A 19,314-nucleotide genomic window follows, 5' to 3' on the forward strand; every position below is an offset into this window, starting at 1 on the left:
TGATTGCTTGAGTGCATGGGCAATGCACATGAAGGTGGAGGGCTGGGATGGCTTTGCGAGAAAAGAAGTGCTGACTGGGTAGGTCATAGCGTGGTACTGCGTAGACCATAAGTTCACGGAAAGCTTCGCTTTCAATCAACCGGTAGGGTATCATCTGTAACGAGATTAGTTTGGCAATGTGAGCGTTCAAACCCGTGTACGCGGATGAGAGGATGAGTACTTTCTTGTCCTACTCAGTCTCTGGTAGGGTGAGCTGGACTTGAGAGCTGCATATGGTGGAACTAGCGGTGGACATGGCGAACTGAGAGAGGGTTGATGATGGTGATGGAGTTGGTGTTCTTTCTGATGGCCTAGATTCAGTCTTTCGTAGCAATAACATTGTGACTCCCTGACTGCTTTGGCCTTGCAATGATACCTGAACATTTGCTGCTGGTGGTGTGCTAACCGGTGGGCTTACAGTGGGGGAAACGATGTAACGTTGCTGACTACCTTCATTGGGACAGTTGCACATGTGGTACCTGAGGTTTGGTAGTCCGTCCACACTTGCAAGTGCATGGTGGTTAAATGTCTAAGCATGCAACTGGTATTCAAATTTCTCAGATTTTTCCCTCGGCTAAAGGTCTTTGCGCACTTCTTACAGATAACCTTTGCCTGATCATGAGGATTTTGTTCAAAAAAGTGCCACACTGCACTCTTCCTACTATGGAAGACATTTTGAGGCCTTGCACGCTGTGCTAATTTGACCATCTGGCCTAGCTGTCCTGCAACTCTTGTTTTTTGTAACCCATTTTTGGACTGCTCCTGGCCTGCCAGATAACAGCTGTTGCAATGTCGATGCCTGCTGCGGATGCTCCTCCTCCACTTCTGAGCTTTTGGCAGTGGCACCCTCTTCCCCCAATGGAAGCCAATCTGGGTCAACAACTGGGTCATCCATCACCTTCTCTTCAATGTCATGTGCACCTTCCTCTGTGCCACCATGTAAGGTGGAATAGTATGCAGGTAGGGGCACCTGAGTTTCATCAGGGTCAGATTCTGGCTCAGTACACTGCGAGGACAATGTAGTGCTCTGAGTGAATGTACCAGCAGATAAATCTAACAGTGGCTGTGCATCAATGCCCTCCATGTCAGATTCTTCTTGGACTGGGTAATTCACGATTTGACTTGACAACCCAGGCATGGTATGTGAAAAGAGCTCCATGGAATAATCTTTAGTATGGCCTGCCACATCCTTTACTTTTGGTAGGGGTGAAGGACACAAGGAAAGGTGTGGTTCCTGACCATGAGCCTCCAATGACGACTCAGTGCTTTTATTTTTTGAAAGTTCAGAAGAGGAGGCGATAGAGCTGGAGGCTGTGTCAGCAATGCAAGTCAAAACTTGTTCCTGAAGCTCTGGCTTTAAAAGCAGTTTACCTACTCCCAGAAAAGTGAGCCTTCGAGGCCTTGTGGAGCCAGATGATGACGCAGGCTCAATACCTCCTGCATTAGGTGCTATTGTGCTTTTGCCACTACCAGCAGATCCACCACCACCATCATTACCAGCTGGCAACCCCCACCCACTTCCACAGCCTCTTCCAACACACTTCCTCATTTTTGGGAAAATGTACCCAAAATACCACCAGCAATATGGTACTGTAAAATAAGGTACAAGGTGTATATAGTATTGGGGAGAATTTGAATCTCCCTACAGACTTGAGGACACAACTATTATCTCAGGCCCAGAGTAGATTACACCTCAATATAACAGGCTGAAATTGGATGGTGTTTAAAATGTCTATATAGGACTGGGGACAATTTGAATCTCCCTAGAGATTTTAGCAAGCTGTCAATGATGCTCTCAGTCCCAAGTATGGCAGCAGGCAGCCTAACAAGCAGGACTTCTGCACACAAAAGTGTGGAAAAATGAACACTTGGTAACTGGGCAAAAAAGAGGAAGAAAGTATTTTTGCTTTTAAAAGAGCAGTTTGCACAGCAGTGTGCAAACAGCAATGCAGCTATCAGGAAGCCTTATAAGGCAGCCTAATAACCAACAGAGCTGATTGCACCAAAATATAGCCTCCCCTTGCACTGCACACTAACTGGTGTGTTGTACAGACAAAATCTCTAGCAGCAGAAGCAGTTTTTTTATATCTTCTTCCCTGCCTAACGCTCTCCCTACAGAATCATCAGCAGCTCTCCCTATTCTGAGATCAGCAGAAGTAAGATGGCAGTCGGCATGCACGCCCTTTTATAGCCCCTGTGATGCCACACAGCCAGCCAATCACTTGCATGCCCTTCTCAAAGATGGTGGTGACCGCTGCCTATGTCATCACGTTGCCTACAGTGTGTGTCCTCCATCATTGGCTGAAAAAGGGCGCTGAAGCATCATTTGAAATGCGACTTTGGTGCCATGGTCGCCGACCTCGTGGCCGACCTCACGCTATGGTCAGTTTTCGTTTCATGAAACCCGACTTTTGCGAAAGTCGGCAACTTTTGAAATTGACCGACCCGTTTCGCTCAACTCTAATTAAAATGGATTGGCCATATTAATTTTATTCAAAAAAATATGTTGGTAACTTAATTTTATGGTACTTACTAATGTATAAACAGCATTAGGACCATTTTTTAAAGATGGTTTAGGGGAGATATAACCACTAATTTATGTTTACGCATATATGGCACACTAATGAAAAGTAATAAAAAGCCTTAAAGAGAACTTGACACTTGGTACATGCAGCCCAATCTGTGAGCAGCATGTATCAAACACTTGCTGTATGATCACAGCTAGGTATGATTGACTTTGAAACACTGCAGAGTTTCAGAGAAAGACATACTTTAAATGCCAGTATGTCTCTGCCTAAGTACTCGTATAGACAGAGACCTGTCAATTCAGGGCAGCAGGCAGGGAGAAGTTTCCCTTTTAAAATACCCCACTTTAAAGAATGTTTTTTTCGAAACGCCGCAGCATTTCAAAGTCATGCATACCTAACTGCGTTCATGTAGCCAGTGCCTGATGCATGCAGCCAAATCTGTGGGCAGCATGTATCAGGTCAAATTCTCTTTACAGCAAACCGCATGGATTAAAAATAAAGATTGAACCTTTTGAAATTCAATTTCGCCAGGTTTGGAAAATTTTTTGTAAAAAATTCAATTTGCAACAACATTTACAGTGAATTTTAAGTGCTTCAATTGCCCTGATAAGATGTTTATTGTCTTCTGAGGACTCCTAGGAGTGTATCCAACCCCTCTTTAACGCAAACACAGCCTTAGTAATATGTGAAATCACCATAGAAACAGATTGTACTCCACTAACAACCAACCAGAATCTTAATACAATACAAAACACTGACAGAGTTTTCTTGTTGTTTTTTTCCAACTAAAAAAAATAGCCCCCAAATTATTCCTTTTAGCCACTCATGGTCACGCAGACCACAAACTGGCAGTGTCACAGTAGGAGGTAGCATCTTGTTTTCTGTTACTGAGATGAGTGATGTGCAATATATTCCAGATTGGTTTCCACTTCTTCCTAATAAATACGCTTGCTAGAGGCAATGGAGGTCAATTGTTTCCTGCATTTGGTAATACTATTACCCTGACTGCTGGTGTCAATGTTTGTGCCTCTCCTATTGCTAGTGACTCCCTGATTATGTATTATTTTAGGTTTCTTTCTCCTTGACGCTACCCTGACCATCACAATTGCCACTTTTTGCTTTACCATAAATATAATGTTGTACAAAATGTAACTTTTGATATTAGTTTCAACTACAATTTATCAATCTTTGCCAAAAAGGACGTAAAAATGCTAAGTTCATAAAATAGTATGATACAGCATTATAGGTGTAGAGTGCACGGATGGACTGCTAAAACGTGAGAAAAACAGTCATGCACTTATGTCCATATTACATTTTTTTTTAAATTTCGATTATTTCAACAAAATTCAAACCCTGCACATATACATATGTATATACTGTAGAGTTTTGTACTCACTGTGGTGCGGTTCGAGGTAGACAGAGGAAGCAGTTTCATGAAAATGTCCAGGCAGGTGTATTGATAAAAGAAACCACAAAAGCGCGCCCATAGGGCTTTACCAGATATAATAAGTAAAATTTCCTTGTACATCCGACCTGAGGAAGAGGTTATGGAATGGACCTCGAAACGCATTGTCTTGGTATGTACCATGAAATAAAGCATTGATATTGGAACCTACTCCTAGAATCGACTGGATTTCCTCCATTTGAGGGTTGAAGTATAGCAGCGCGGGAACCAGGTGTTTTTTTTTTTTTTCCCCTTTTGGGATCTCCTCTTTAAGCAGGCAGGTTTATTAAGACTGCATAAACCGCTCAGGGAATCAAACAAAAGGACATCTTTTCTGGCACAGCAAATTCATACCTTATGAAGTCAATGCAAGAAAGCGGACGGCACCGCTGTTACCGTGCTAAGGTCCGTGGCTGGCAGCAGGCGGAGAGCTCACATCCAGGACTCCCGGGTGCTTGACCTCGTAGCAAGACGAATGTAGTTTCCAAGAGAAAAAGGTCGCACTCTGCAGGATAATGATGAATGTTTATTGACACTGAATTACATGTCACGTCGGAGATGTGAAGGAGAGTGTGTCAAATGGCTGACTACGGCCGTTTCACGCTACTCGAGCGCTTCCACGGACTCGTGGAAAAAAGCTGCCAAAACACATCAAATTAGGGGCAGACACCAGGAAAGTGGCCTCAATTCACCAGTAGCCCAGTCGCTATTACTTCTCTATGAAAGATATGCTTGCGCTATAACAGCATGTCGCAGACAAATCACCCATTCCCTGAAAATTTCTATGTCTGCCAGGGTGCATTTCAACACTGACACCTGGATGAGCAAGCATGGACATGGGTATTACAGCTTGCTGACTAGACACTGGGTGACTCTGGTGGCTAGGGGGGCAGTCAAGGAAAGGGCTGCTCCACAAGTCTTGGAAACCCCAAGACTTGTAGGGAGCTTGGAGATGGAATAGTTTACCACTATACACCATAAGAAGAAACTGCTAAGCAACAGGGCTTGGTGAAATAAACTGCTAAATACCTAAAGTTGACTAATAATAATAATAATAATAATAATAATAATAATAATAATAATAATAATTTAATATAGCGCCAACATATTCTGCAGCATTTTACAGTTTAACAGTTTCAAAACACAAGTCATAAGTAACGACGTTAACAATACAGTAATTAAAGTAAAATAAGACGACCCTGCTTGTGAGAGCTTACAATCTACAATGAGGTGGGGGAGATACAAAGTACAGGTGTGTATTTACAATGATGGTCCAGCCATCTTGAGAAGGTGGGGGACAGAGATAGTGAATGGGCTACATACTCACACTTGCACATAAAATGACTGATTAGTGAACGTGATAGGCTGCTCTGAATAGATGTGTTTTGAGAGAGCGCCTAAAACTGTGCAAAGTGTGGATAGGCCTAATTTCTTGTGGTAGAGCATTCAAGACTACACATTGTAAGATGGAGAACTATACTTCTAGACAACAGGGGTTGGAGAAATAAATTACTAAGCAGCTAGGGTTGGATAACTAAACTTGTACACACCAGCAGATCTAAAACGAAAGCACTAGACACCAAGTCATGGAATTCACAGAGCTTGCGGGACAAACATCTGCATCTAACACTTCATCCAGTGCTTCTGCCTCCTCCACGTCCTCTAGGGGCTACACCTGCACCTTCAACTTCTGAATTTATGATACACACACACACACACACTGTAGAGAGAATCCCCCAGCTAGGGATCACCGCAATCAGGCAGTGTTTACTTTAATATGCTTGGAGATCGCAGTCATTCAGATCAAGAGTTATGGACAGCTATCTATGTTGAGTTTGAGCAATGGCTGTCTCAACTCTAACTGGAGCCATATGCCTGGGAAATCTCACACACATGCGTCCAGAGGTGAATCTGGGGGGGGGGGGGGCAGCTGGGACATATGCCCCGGGCACAGCCAGCAGGGGGGGCGCAATTGAGCTGCCTAATGCGGCAGTCCAGTGTCTCCCCCCAGGGGCTGCATTCTGCCGCCCCACCGACTGAGTCGGCCATTCTCTGTACAGGCTGTCAAGCTCCACATTGATGGGTGCATTTAATGCAGGTGAGGAAATTAGGAATGGGGAGTGGGGATGGGGGCATTTAATGCATGTGGGGAGATTGGGAGTGGGGCAGAGGTGTATCTAGGGGCGCAGCCGGCAGGGGGGCACAGTCGAGCCCCCTTATGTGGTGGTCCACAGCGTCTCCCCCGGTAGCTGCATTTTACCACTCCTTGGACTGTGAGTCGGCCATTCTCTGTACTGGCTGTCAAGCTGCAATGCTGGATCTCAGGGATCAATTGTAGTTGTGTCTGAAGATGTGAGTACAATTGAAGCTCTGATCGATGAAGCAGCGTGATCAGATCATGTGATCATGCTGCTGACATCACTCACAGCCCTGCAGACATAGGTGCATATTGGTGGTAAGTGCTCCAGTGGAGATGAAGACACCAAAGATAAAGTGCATGGGGGGATTTGGAGCAGAGATGGAGGCATGTAATGTCTGTGGGAAATTTGGTATGGAGATGCGGGCATGTAATGTGTGTGGGGTGATTTGCAGTGGGGATCCAGGCATTTAATGCATGTGGGGAGTGGGGATGGGGGCATTTAATGTGTGTGGGGATGAGGGCATTCAATACGTGTGGGGAGTTTGGGAGTGGGGATGGGGGCATTTAATGCATGTGGGGAGATTTAGAGTGGAAATGGGGACATGGAATATGCGTGGGGATGAGGGCATTTAATGCATGTGGGGAAGTTTTGGAGTGGGAATGGGGGCATTTTATGCATGTGGGGAGATTTATAGTGGGGATGGGGGCATTTAATGCATGTGGGGAGATTTGGAGTGGGGATGGGGGCATTTAATGCTGGGGGGGTATTTGGAGTGGGGATGGGGACATTTAATGCATGTGGTGAGATTTGGAGTGGGAATGGGGCATTTAATGCATGTGAGGAGATTTAGAGTGGGGATGGGGCATTAATTCGTGTGGGGAGATTTGGAGTAGAGATGGGCATTTCATGTGGGTAAGGATGGGGGCATTTAAGTGCTCCAGTGGAGATGAAGACACCAAAGATAAAGTGCATGGGTGGATTTGGAGCAGAGATGGGGGAATGTAATGTCTGTGCGAGATTTGGAATGGAGATGCGGGCATGTAATGTGTGTGGGGTGATTTGCAGTGGCGATGCAGGCATTTAATGCATGTGGGGATGGGAGCATTTAATGTGTGTGGTGATGAGGGCATTTAATACGTGTGAGGAGTTTGGGAGTGGGGATGGTTGCATTTAATGCATGTGGGGAGATTTGGAGTGGAGATGGGGGCATTTTATACATGTGGGGAGATTCATAGTGGGGATGGGGGCATTTAATGCAAGTGGGGAGATTTGGAGTGGGGATGGGGACATTTGGAGTGGGGATGGGTGCATTTAATGTGTGTGGGGAGATTTGGAGTGGGGATGGGGGCATTTAATGCATGTGGTGAGATTTGGAGTGAGAATGGGGCATTTAATGCGTGTGGGGAGATTTGGAGTGGGGATGGGGGCATTCAATAATACATTTTATTTCTATAACGCTGACATATTCCGCAGCACTTTACATTTCAGAAGGGATTTGTACAGACAATAGACATTACAGCATAACAATAATCACATAGATTATAACAAATACCAAGAGGAATGAGGGCCCTGCTCGCAAGCTTACAGTCTATGAGGAAAGAGGTAGACATGAAAGGTGGGTGGTAACAATTGCCCTGATTGTTTGGACCAGCCATAATGTTAAGTGTGTAACAGTACAGACACAGAGGGCTAATGGATGCATAAAGCGTGTGGGAACATGATGCGGGGAACCTGGTTATGGTAAAACTTTTGATTGTGCCACCCAGGGATAGATTAGGTTAATATGTTGAGGCGGTAGGCCAGTCTGAATAAATGCGTTTTCAGGGCACGCTTAAAATTGTGGTGATTGGGGTCTAATCGTATTGATCTGGGAAGTGCATTCCAAAGAATTGGCACAACACGTGTAAAGTCTTGGAGACGGGAGTGTGAGGTTCTGATAATTGAGGATGCTAACCTCAGGTCATCAGCAGAACGGAGGGCGCGGGTAGGGTGGTATACTGAAACAAGGGAGGAGATGTAGGGTGGTTCTGAGCCATGGAGGGCTTTGTGGGTGAGGGTAATAAGTTAATACTGAATTCTGGAGTGGATGGGTAGCCAGTGTAATGACTGGCACAAGGTAGAGGCATCGGTGTACCGATTGGAGAGGAATATGATCCTGGCTGCAGCATTCAAGACAGATTGGAGAGGGGAGGGTTTGGTAAGAGGGAAACCGATTAGAAGAGAGTTACAATAGTCGAGACGAGAATGAATAAGAGAAACAGTAAGTTTTTGCGGAGTCAAAAGTAAGAAAAGGTTGAATTCTAGAAATGTTTTTGAGGTGCAGATAAGAGCGAGCCAGTGATCGAATGCGGGGGGCAAAGGAAAGCTTGGAGTCAAGTATGGGGAGTAATAGTGGAACCACACACAGAAATGGCAATGTCAGGTATAGGTACATTAGTAGCGGGAGGAAACACAAGGAGTTCAGTCTTTGACAGGTTCAGTTTCAGATATAGTTAGGACATTCAATGCATGTGGGGAGATTTGGAGTGGGGATGGGGCATGTAATTCATGTGGGGAGATTTGGAGTAGAGATGGGCATTTCATGTGGGTAAGCATGGGGGCATTTAATGGTTGTGGGGAGATATGTAGTGGGGATGGGGGAGATTTAATGTATGGGGTGAGATTTGGACTGGAAATTGAGGATTTAATGTTGGGGGGTTTGAAGACACAAAATGAGAAGCAAAGGGGGAGATGCAGAGCATGTATGAGAAGACAGTGTGGGGGCATGGATGAGGAAAAAGTATGGGGGAATGGAGGTCATGTATTGGGAAACAGTATGGGGGATGGGTGCAGACAGTATGGTGAGTGAGGGGAGGTGTGAAAATAGTATGGGGAGCGAACGGGGAATGTATGCGGACACAGTATGAGTAGCGATGGGAAGAATGTATGTGCACACATTATGGGGAGTGAGGGTGATGGGATATGTGCAGACACAGAATGGGGAGTCAGGGGTATGTGCGAGCAGGCAGTATTGTGAGGGGGTAAATATATGAGGAGACAGTATGGTGAACAGGGTGGATGAGAGAGGAGATATTATGAGAAGGAATGGGAATAGTGTGAGCAACAGTATGAGGGGAGAAAAGTGAGTGGGCACAGAATACAGACTGAGTAGTGGAGGTGTAGCATAGTGGGATAGTGTATGGGGACAGCATACCAAGGAAGGGGAGTGTGATGAAAGGGTACAGTATAGAGACTGAGCTCTATAGGGAGGACACAATGTGAGGACAGTGTGAAAAGGGGTCCAGTATGGAAAGGAGAGGTCAGTGTGAAGAGCATGTACCATAAGAAGGACAATGTGGGGCTATGTTTTGTGCAGACAATATAGTGAGGGGCAATTTATTGAGGGCCTCAGCATAGGGCAGATATTTTTACTCAGGAGCATTATAATGACACAGGTATCTTTAAAGGCATCTTGTGGAGATTTGCTGCAGAAGACCGGAGAAGTTGGAAGTCTACACAGACAGCTGTGGATGAGAAAACTCATCATGGGGTCTGGACAAGATGAAGACAAGAAGGAGAACGACTCCAGAGACGATGTCATTTATTAGGTACCTGGATGTAAATATTATTTGTGAAACTTCACTCATATGCCACTTTCATACTTGGTCATGTGACAACAAGCTTCTATTCCTGCTTCTCTCAGTTTTTCACTGAACATTGAGAGCATTAGGGAAGGCAGCTCGTCGGTACATGACTAAGGCCATGTGCACACATTGAGTATTTGGTGAGTTTTTTACCCCAGTATGTGGAGTGGAATGGTCAGAGGAAAAGCACATTAGAAACATTTGCATCTCTCCTGCATTTTTCACCCACTCCTGGTTTTAGCTTACAAATCCTGGGGTAAAAACTCACCAAATACTCAATGTGTGCATGTGGCCTAAGTGTGCAAATCGCATATGTACGTGTGGGGGGGGTACCAAACAGAATTCTTGCCCCGGATGACAGAAAACCTAGGTACACCTCTGTGTGCGTTGCATGGCTCTCATCCTCAACCTGATGGTACAGTAATTACTCCGCCACTATCCCAGCCTGGATGTGCTGATGCAGAAACCACTGTCCTTGTGTGCTCACTTTCAACATTCCATTTAACCCCTTAATGACCACCAGTTCGTCTTCTTACTTACCTGAAATATAAGAGAATAGCATCACCATACAGGTGACAATCCAGCTGCTCCTGGCTGTACATTATAGGTGACAACCTGCTGCATCAGCCACGATCAATGTTAGCACTGTCCAAATTTGGTTAACCCCTTAGGTGTTGCTGTCAATAGTGACTACATAATATAAATGGTTAACAGAGTGTGGGGGCTTCCTATTTATCCCGATTGGTGCCCTTAGATCATGATTGTGTGGTCCTGATGTTTTCCATGGCAATTCATTACAAAATAGGGGCCTTAGTCTGACGGCTGTTGCTACCTGTTCAGAAGTTAGTGGCATTTAGGTGGTAAAAATGCACATTTTCATTTCTGTCATGCCACTTTGCATTAATTCTTGAAAATCACCTCAAGGGTTGAACTACCTGATTGAAGTTTTCAATATGTCAGGGGGTGCTGTTTTTAAAATGGTATATCTTTTGGGGGTTTCCCAATATATGGGACCCACAAAGACACTTCAAACATGGATTGGCCCCTAAAAAATAAATTTTGTACATTTCCTTTAAAAAAAATTAAAAATTACTGCTACATTTTTAAACCTCCTAAAAGGCTAACAAAATAAAAGAACATTTTACAAATGGTGCCGATGTAAAGCAGACATGAGGAAATGTTATTTATTCATGTTTTGCTGTGGTATGACTTTCTGGATTAAATGGATAACCATTCAAAGTTTGAAAATTGCAAATTTGTTAAAATTTCTGATATTTTTTATAAATAAACACAAAGCATATCGACCTAAATTTGCCATTATCATAAAGTATAACGTGCCACGAAAAAAAAAACAATCTCAAAACCAATGGGATATGTTGAAGTGTTCCAGAGTAATTTACACAACCATTAGCTTACACAACCATTAGCTTACACATTTCCAAAAATTTATTGGCAAACATCAACTGACATCAATTTCAACACAATAGAAATAGTCTAATAGGGACCTACAGGTATTCCACTACACCAAACCCAGCAGATGGACACCCAACCAGGAGTTTTCACATTTACAAAAATTAGTGGCAGACATCAACAAAGTGGCATCATCTTCACCACAGTAGAATTAGTATAATAGGGACCGACACGGCTTTCACTACAGTCAACCCAGCAGATGGACAGTTGGACACCCACCAGGAGTCTTCACATTTTCAAAAACTAGTGGTAGACACCAACAAAGGGGAATCAATTTCACCACAGTAGAAATAGTATAATAGGGACCAACAGGTCTTCCACTACACGCAAACCAGCAGATGTACACCCAACCAGGAGTGTTCACATTTACAAAAATTAGTGGCAGGCACCATTAAAGTGGCATTAATTTTACCACAGTAGAAATATTATGATAGGGTCTGACACATCATGCACTACAGCCAACCGAGCAGATGGATACACAGGCAGGACTGTTCACATTTCCCCAAATTAGTGTTAACATTTGCAGCAGCAGCAGGCACATAATGCAAGATATCACAGACTGCAATTATGCAAGAACAATGCAGCACACTAATAAATACAACATCCAGTAACAGTTGTCAGTTGCATTTGGATAGGAAGAGACATTGTTAGTTCACTAGTACTTTCCCCAAACATTACCACATACTCCTCGAACACCAAATATAATCCCCCTTCCACCACTACCTCACTTTTTCACAGTCATGTTTCTCAGATAGTGTGCAAGGATCATAGTACTAGCAATTAGAAATTAGATATTTTTTACTCTGCACCACCTCTGCACAAAGCTGAATTTCAGCAACACTAAATGAGAAAGTGAAATATGTCTTGCTGAATCGTGTTAGTCACAGAGTAAAGAATTGCTGTAGCGTGGATGAGGGCTGTATAACATAGGCTAGATGCTCCAAGCAATTTAAAGGGAGATTTACCAGACTGTATGATGTTAGTAACAAAAGAAAGAATTATTTAATTGAGGATGAAGATGTGGCTCCCCTGAGGCTCAGTCGCCACAGAGGTACTGCACCTCCTCCTAAGGTGTGGTGCCCCACCATCCAGGTAAGTTGGAGGCTCCTCACCACGCTCCAACACTCGCACCCCACACAACAGAGTAGTTCAGTAAAGCCACATTGCGGCTCCTTGCTTGGAGAGTAGCAGAGCACCTTTGGTGGTTCCCTGCTTGGAACACGGAACGTGCTGGGAGGCAGGTGGAGTTGAGACTACATAAAAGAGCGGGAAGGTTTAGAATTACAGGTCAGTCTGGGAGAGGAAGCCACTCAGAGGAGTGAGGAAAGAAGATCCCTGAGAGAGGGATGGAGGAAGGAGGTGCTGCAGCAGACCTAAGTGACCTGGGTCTGCTGGCACGGGAAAGGAAAGAAGGAGAAAGACATTGAACTGAAACCTGATCTTCCATAAGAGAGATTAGAATGGAGCGAAGGAGCAAAAGGGAACAGAGAGGACGTGGGTTAGAGGAAGAACCCTGCCTAGAAGTTTTAAGTGCAAGGCCGGGGCCCTTTCCCCGACGTTATATGGACACTAATGGTTCTGCAGCAGACATCGGCGGAGTAGTGGGCTGTAAATGCACTACACCCATCTAAGACTTGTGGGCACAACAGCAAGTTGGATGGTGAGCCGGGACTCAGGAGTAGAGAGTCCCCGAAACAGGCTACAGCTGTCTGCCATACAAGTAGAGTTCTTGGGAACATCTGTCAGGAGGCACTCCAGTGTAACTCAGTACTGGGAGTACTTCACACTTAAAAGCGCTATAGAGGAGACGTTCAGAAAGGCACATGTTGGCAGAGCGTTGGAAGGGAGCATTCCATCTTGCCTGGAGGATGACTGAGTCCCTGACCCGGAGGACACGGCACGGAGGCAGGCACCTGTGTGTACTACAGACTGAGTAAAGCTTTGGAACTGCAAGCCCTGGTGTCCTCCATTCATTCTTGCGCCAACGCATTCAGCCCCGCTACATCTGTGTACCAGCTTCTACACCGCTTGTGTCTCTCCTCTTCTCCCACATCTCTACTGCCCTGGGGCTACAGCTTTACCTGTGGGGAGCTTCACCATCTGGGCTGCAACACACCACCAGCCCCAGAGGATCTGCATGCAGCGCCAGCCTAACATCTCACTTGCCGAACACCACAGGTGGCGTCACAAACTATTCATTCCACCATTCACATTTTCCTATTACTTGGGCGCCAAGGACAACGGACCGGGTCCCTGCTGCTGTGACACATCCCGCTGATACCGGCCTGGTACCGAGTACCCCCGCAGCCCTGGGAGGGCGACCCAAAGACTGTATGAAAAAGATGATATGCTCTTAGATATCCCCTACTGTATGATGTTATCACCAAAAAAAAATTAAGCCTGTGAATGAGACTCAAAATAACATTGACTAGATGCTACAAACAATTTAAAAGTGAGATGTCCCCTTCTGGATGATGTTAGTAACAGAAGAATTTTTTTTGGCCTGTGGATGAGGTTTGTATAGCAGAGTAGATGCTCCAAACAATTTAAAAGTGAGATCTACCATACTGTATCGCGTTAGTAACAGAAGAAAGAATTGTTTAAGTGTGGATGAGGGTTGTACGACAAAGAAGATATGCTCCAAGCAATATTAAAATTAGATCTCTCAAACTGTATGACATTAGTAACCGACAAAAATTTTTTGGGCCAGTGGATGACATTTGTATAACTGACTAGAGGCTCCAAACAATTTAAAAATGACATCTCCCCTACTGCATGTTAGTAACAGAAGAAATTTTTTTGTCCTTTGGATGAGACCTTTCCACATGCCTCCTGATGAAGTTTTGCAGAAATGTCCGTTGGGGCAACTGTGAGCATTCAGACTGACACTATTAGTTATTAAGGTTGAACGAAGACTTTAAGTCCATCTAGTTCAACCCATATCCTATCTTGCCCTAACATGTTGATCCAGAGGAAGGCAAAAAAAACCCATGTGGCAATCAGTAAGCTTCACATTAGAGAAAAAAATTCCTTCCCCACTCAAAATACAGCAATCAGACTACAGTAGCTCCCTGGATCAACGCAATATTAAGGAAACTAGTGTATATACCCTGTAATATTATACTTTTCAAGAAAGGCATCCAATCCCTTCTTAAATTTTAGTAGGGAATCACTCATTACAACATCATATGGCAGAGAGTTCCATAGTCTCACTGCTCTTACAGTAAAGAATCCGCGTCTGTGATTATGCTTAAACCTTCTTTCCTCCAGATGTAGAGGATGCCCCCTTGTCCCAGTCACAGGTCTAAGAGTAAAAAGATCATTAGAAAGGTCTTTGTTCTGTCCCCTCATATATTTATACATTGTAATAAGATCACCCGAAGCCTTCGATTTTCCAAAGTAAATAAACCCAAGTGTAATAACCCATCTTGATATTGCAGACCCCCAGTTCCCTAATAACCTTGGTCGCTCTTCTCTGCTCCCGCTCTAGTTCAGCTATGTCTTTCTTGTACACCGGAGACCAGAACTGTACACAGTATTCTAAGTGTGGTCGCACTAGTGACATATAGAAGTAAAATTATATTCTCCTCATGAGCATGTATGCCTCTTTTAATACATCCCATTATTTTATTTGCCTTTGCAGCAGCTGCCTGACACTGGCCACTAAATGTGAGTTTGCCGTCCACCCATACACCCAGGTCTTTTCAGTGAGTTTTGCCCAGTGTTTTACAATTAAGCAAATAATTGAACATCTTGTTTGTTCTACCCAAGTGCATGATCTTACATTTATCCCCATTAAAGCTCATTTGCCATTTATCAGCCCAAGCTTCTAGTTTACATAAATCCTCCTGTAATATAAAATTGTCCTCCTCAGTATTGATTACCCTGCAGAGTTTATTGTCATCTGCAAATATTGAAATTCCACTCTCTATGCCCCTTACAAGGTCATTAATAAATATGTTAAAAAGAAGCGGGCCCAATACTGACCCCTGTGGTACCCCACTGCTAACCGTGACCCAGTCAGAGTGTGCTCCCTTTGTTTCCTATCCCTGAACCAGCTCTTAACCCACTTACACATATTTTCCCCTATCCCCATTGTTCTCATTTTATGTATCAACCTTTTGTGTGGCACCGTATAAAAAGCTTTTGAAAAGTCCATGTACACCACGACCACAGCATTCCTTTGGTCCAGTCCGGTACTTACCTCTTCATAAAAGCTTATCCGATTTGTCTGACAGGAACGGTCCCTCGTAAACCCATATTGATATTGGGTCAAGAGGTTATTCTTCTTCAGATACTCCAGTATAGTATCTCTTAGAAAACCCTCCAGGATTTTACCCACAGTTGAGGTTAAACTTACTGGCCTATAATTTCCAAGTTCAGTTTTTGTCCCCTTTTTGAATATTGGTACCACATTTGCTATATGCCAGTCCTGTGGTACAGACCCTGTTATTATTGAATCTTTAAAGATTAAAAATAATGGTCTATGACTGTACTTAATTCTTGCAGTACTCGGGGGTGTATCCCATCCGGGCCCTGGGATTTGTCAATTTTAGTGATTTGTAGACACCGCCGTACTTCCTGCTGGGTTAATCAGGTGACATTTAATGGAGAATTTTTATCACTGTTCATGTTATCCGTCATGGGATTTTCTTGTGTAAATACTGTTGAAAAAAAGTCATTTAGCATATTGGCTTTTTCCTCATCCTCATCTACCATTTCACCCAGACTATTTTTAAGGGGGCCAACACTATCATTTTTTAGTGTCTTACTATTTATATAATTAAAGAATATTTTGGGATTATTTTTACTTGCTCTGGCAATGAGCCTCTCTGTCTCAATCTTTGCTGTCTTGATTTGCTTTTTACAAAATTTATTTAATTTTCTGTATTTATTTAATGCCTCATCACTACCTACTTGCTTTAATCCTCTAAATGCTTTCTTTTTGTCCCTTATTGCGCCCCTTACAGCTCTATTTAGCCATAGTGGTTTCTTCCTATTTATCACATGTTTATTCCCATATGGTATATATTGTACACAGGTCCTATTCAGGATGCTAATAAACATCTCCCATTTTCTTTGTGTATTTTTATGTCTTAGGATATCGTCCCAGTTAATTGCACCAAGATCATCTCTCATCCATTGGAAATTTGCTTTCCTGAAGTTTAGTGTCCTTGTAACCCCTCTACTACACATCTTATTAAAGGATACATGAAAACCTATTATTTTGTGATCACCATTACCCAAGTGACCCTAAACCCTTATATTTCATATGCGGTCTGGCCTGTTGGTTATTATTAAGTCTAGCAGTGCCCCCCCTCTTGTTGGGTCCTGAACCAGTTGTGAAAGATAATTGTCTCTCATAGTTGTCAAAAACCCATTACCTTTGCTGGAACTGCAGGTTTCGGTTCCCCAATGTATTTCAGGGTAGTTGAAGTCCCCCATAATAATGACTTCTCCTTGAGTCGCTGCTTCATCTATTTGCTTGATGAGGATATTCTCTGTTGCTTCCATTATTTTTGGAGACTTATAACAAACCCCTATCAGTAATTTATTATTTTTGTCCCCTCCCCTTATCTCCACCCACAGGGACTCTACATTTTCATTAGATTCATATATATTATCAAGCAGGATGGGTTTTAAGGATGATTTTACATATAAACACACGCCTCCCCCTCACTTATTTGTATGGTCATTTCTGAACAGACTATAGCCCTGTAAATTAACCGCCCAGTCATGGCTGTCATCCTGCCATGTCTCAGATATCCCCACCATATCATAATTATGTTCCAACAAAATTAATTCTAATTCCTCCATTTTGTTAGCGAGGCTTCTGGTATTAGTATACATGCACTTTATGTATCTCTCTGTACCTCTATTCTTTCTTAAATTATTAACTGTTCTAACCCAACCCCCATGCCACCCCCAATTTCATTATTTGTGCCCAGGTCTCTATCTGCACTGTTTTTCCTTCTAGCCATTATCTCCCCCAGCACAGCTGCGCCCTCCCCATTGAGGTGCAGCCCATCCCTAGCGTAGAACCTGTAGCCAGCTGAAAAGTCGGCCCAATTCTCCAGGAACCCAAACCCCTCCTTCCTACACCAATTCCTGAGCTACTTAACCTCCCTAATCTCCCGTTGCCTCTCTGGCGTGGCACAGGAAGTATTTCCGAAAATACCACCTTGGAGGTCCTTGCTTTAAGCTTGCAGCCTAATTCCCTGAAATCATCTTTAAGGACCTTCCACCTACCTCAAACTTTGTCATTTGTGCCAATGTGCACCATGACCGCTAGATCCTCACCAGCCCCTCTCAGTAATCTGTTAACCTGATCAGCGAAGTGTCGCACTCGAGCACCAGGTAGGCAGCACACCGTTCTATGATCCCTGTCTTTGTGACAGATTGCCCTATCTGTTCCCCTAATAATTGAGTCCCCCACTACCAGCACCTGTCTAGCCTGCCCTGCTCTCCTATTATCCCCCTTACTGGAGCAGACACTCCTCTGGCAGCTTTCAGAGGACATGCCTTGCTGAAACAGTGCTACTCCTGCACTAACACTCCCCTCATCTGCCAACTTAGCAAACTTATTGGGGTGTGCGAGATCAGGATTAGCCTCCCTGGTGCTCTTCCCTCTACCCCGCCTTCTAACTGTCACCCAGCTAGCTACTTCACTGTCCTGAGGCTCCAACCTAGCATCCTCCCCATCATCTATCCCATTTAGCGCCTGCTCAGTGACCAGAAGACTCCTTTCCATATTGTCTATGGATCTCAGTGTTGCCAGCTGCGCATTTAGATCCAGTATCTGGGTTTCCAAATGCACAACGTGATCACATCTCGCACAGCAGTATGCATCCTAGACCGGCTGGTCAAGGATTTCATACATGCGGCAAGACGTACACTGGATGGCATGGGCAATAGTGGAGCACATCCTAATGGGGATTGCACCAGACAGGAAAAAAAAAGTAAAAATAAATAAAAAGTATTAATAAAATATAACAGTAATTCAGTAATACCTCCCTTGCAAACTCCCTGAATAACAAGTCACACACTTACCACAGATCTCACTTACGCTCAGTTCACACTCGCTCAAGCAGAAGAGTTTTTTTTTTCCCCTTCAACAGCAAACCACCCTGCTGCTCAATGCACTTCCAAAAGGAGTTGAGCCCCAACCAGCTGCCCCTTATAAACCCTTAATTATGAACCCCCACCCTTAATTAACCCCTTGTGAATATAGTTACACCTCAAGATTTAAATGCCATATAGTTAACCCTGAAAAACACAGATAGTAAAATAAGAGATTAACCCTGTCGAGAGAAAAAATAGGTTAAACAAGCCCCCCCAAAATTGAACAGGTGCAAAAGCACTCAGCAATCCACAATAATTCACACAGGTATTTGTTAAAGGTTTTCCAAATACCTCTTCACTGAATCACAAGTCACACACTTACCACAGATCGCACTTACGCTCAGGTCACACTCGCTCAGGCAGATGATTTAAAGAGTTTTTTTTTTCCCCTTCAACAGCAAACCACCCTGCTGCTCAATGCATCCTTTCTGCTGGCCACTATTGTGCCTGGTTTTAGCCAGCCACCTTGTGGTAGGTCATAGCAGTGCTTAATTTGTGCATTCATTATGTTGACGCCATTTTTTTTGTACTTACCTGTTAATTTTTCTGGGTGTATTTCCTGCAGTTTGGCTGAATTATCTATCATGTTGCACTCAGCCTAGAATGGCCGGTGGTACTAGCCCAGCACCTCTTTAGGTCTTTTCAAGACAAAAAAAAATCAGAAGTGAAATTGGGCAAAACACATGACCCCAGATATGTGAGCTGGTCTCCCATTCAGATACCAGCCCAGGATCAAGCTGCTTAGCAGCCAACACTCAAAGAATGCACTCATGCTCAGCCTAGAAAGGCCAGTAGTACTTGCCCAGCACCTTTTTGGGTCTTTTCAAGACAAAAAAATTGGAAGAGAAATTGGGCAATATCCATGACCTGGACTTGCGAGTGTGGGCTGGTCTCCTATTCAGGTGCTAGCCCAGGACCAAGCTGCTTCGCAGCTGCCACCTGACAAA

General features: G+C 43.9%; 1 long non-coding RNA gene across 1 annotated transcript in view; it reads right to left on the reverse strand.

The window, feature by feature from the left end:
• Window positions 1–18,381, reverse strand: part of LOC141078240 (uncharacterized) — a 54,753-nt gene extending 36,372 nt beyond the window's left edge. The window contains exons 1-2 of the long non-coding RNA XR_012227728.1: window positions 18,296–18,381; window positions 4,366–4,516 (exon numbers count right to left, since the gene is read on the reverse strand). This is a non-coding gene — a long non-coding RNA (uncharacterized lncRNA). The remainder of the gene's footprint in view (window positions 1–4,365; window positions 4,517–18,295) is intronic.
• Window positions 18,382–19,314: the final 933 nt, after the last annotated feature.

Source organism: Dendrobates tinctorius, unplaced genomic scaffold, assembly GCF_039654945.1.
Source record: "Dendrobates tinctorius isolate UK_male_01 unplaced genomic scaffold, ASM3965494v1 ptg000016l, whole genome shotgun sequence".
Lineage (NCBI taxonomy): Eukaryota > Metazoa > Chordata > Amphibia > Anura > Dendrobatidae > Dendrobates > Dendrobates tinctorius.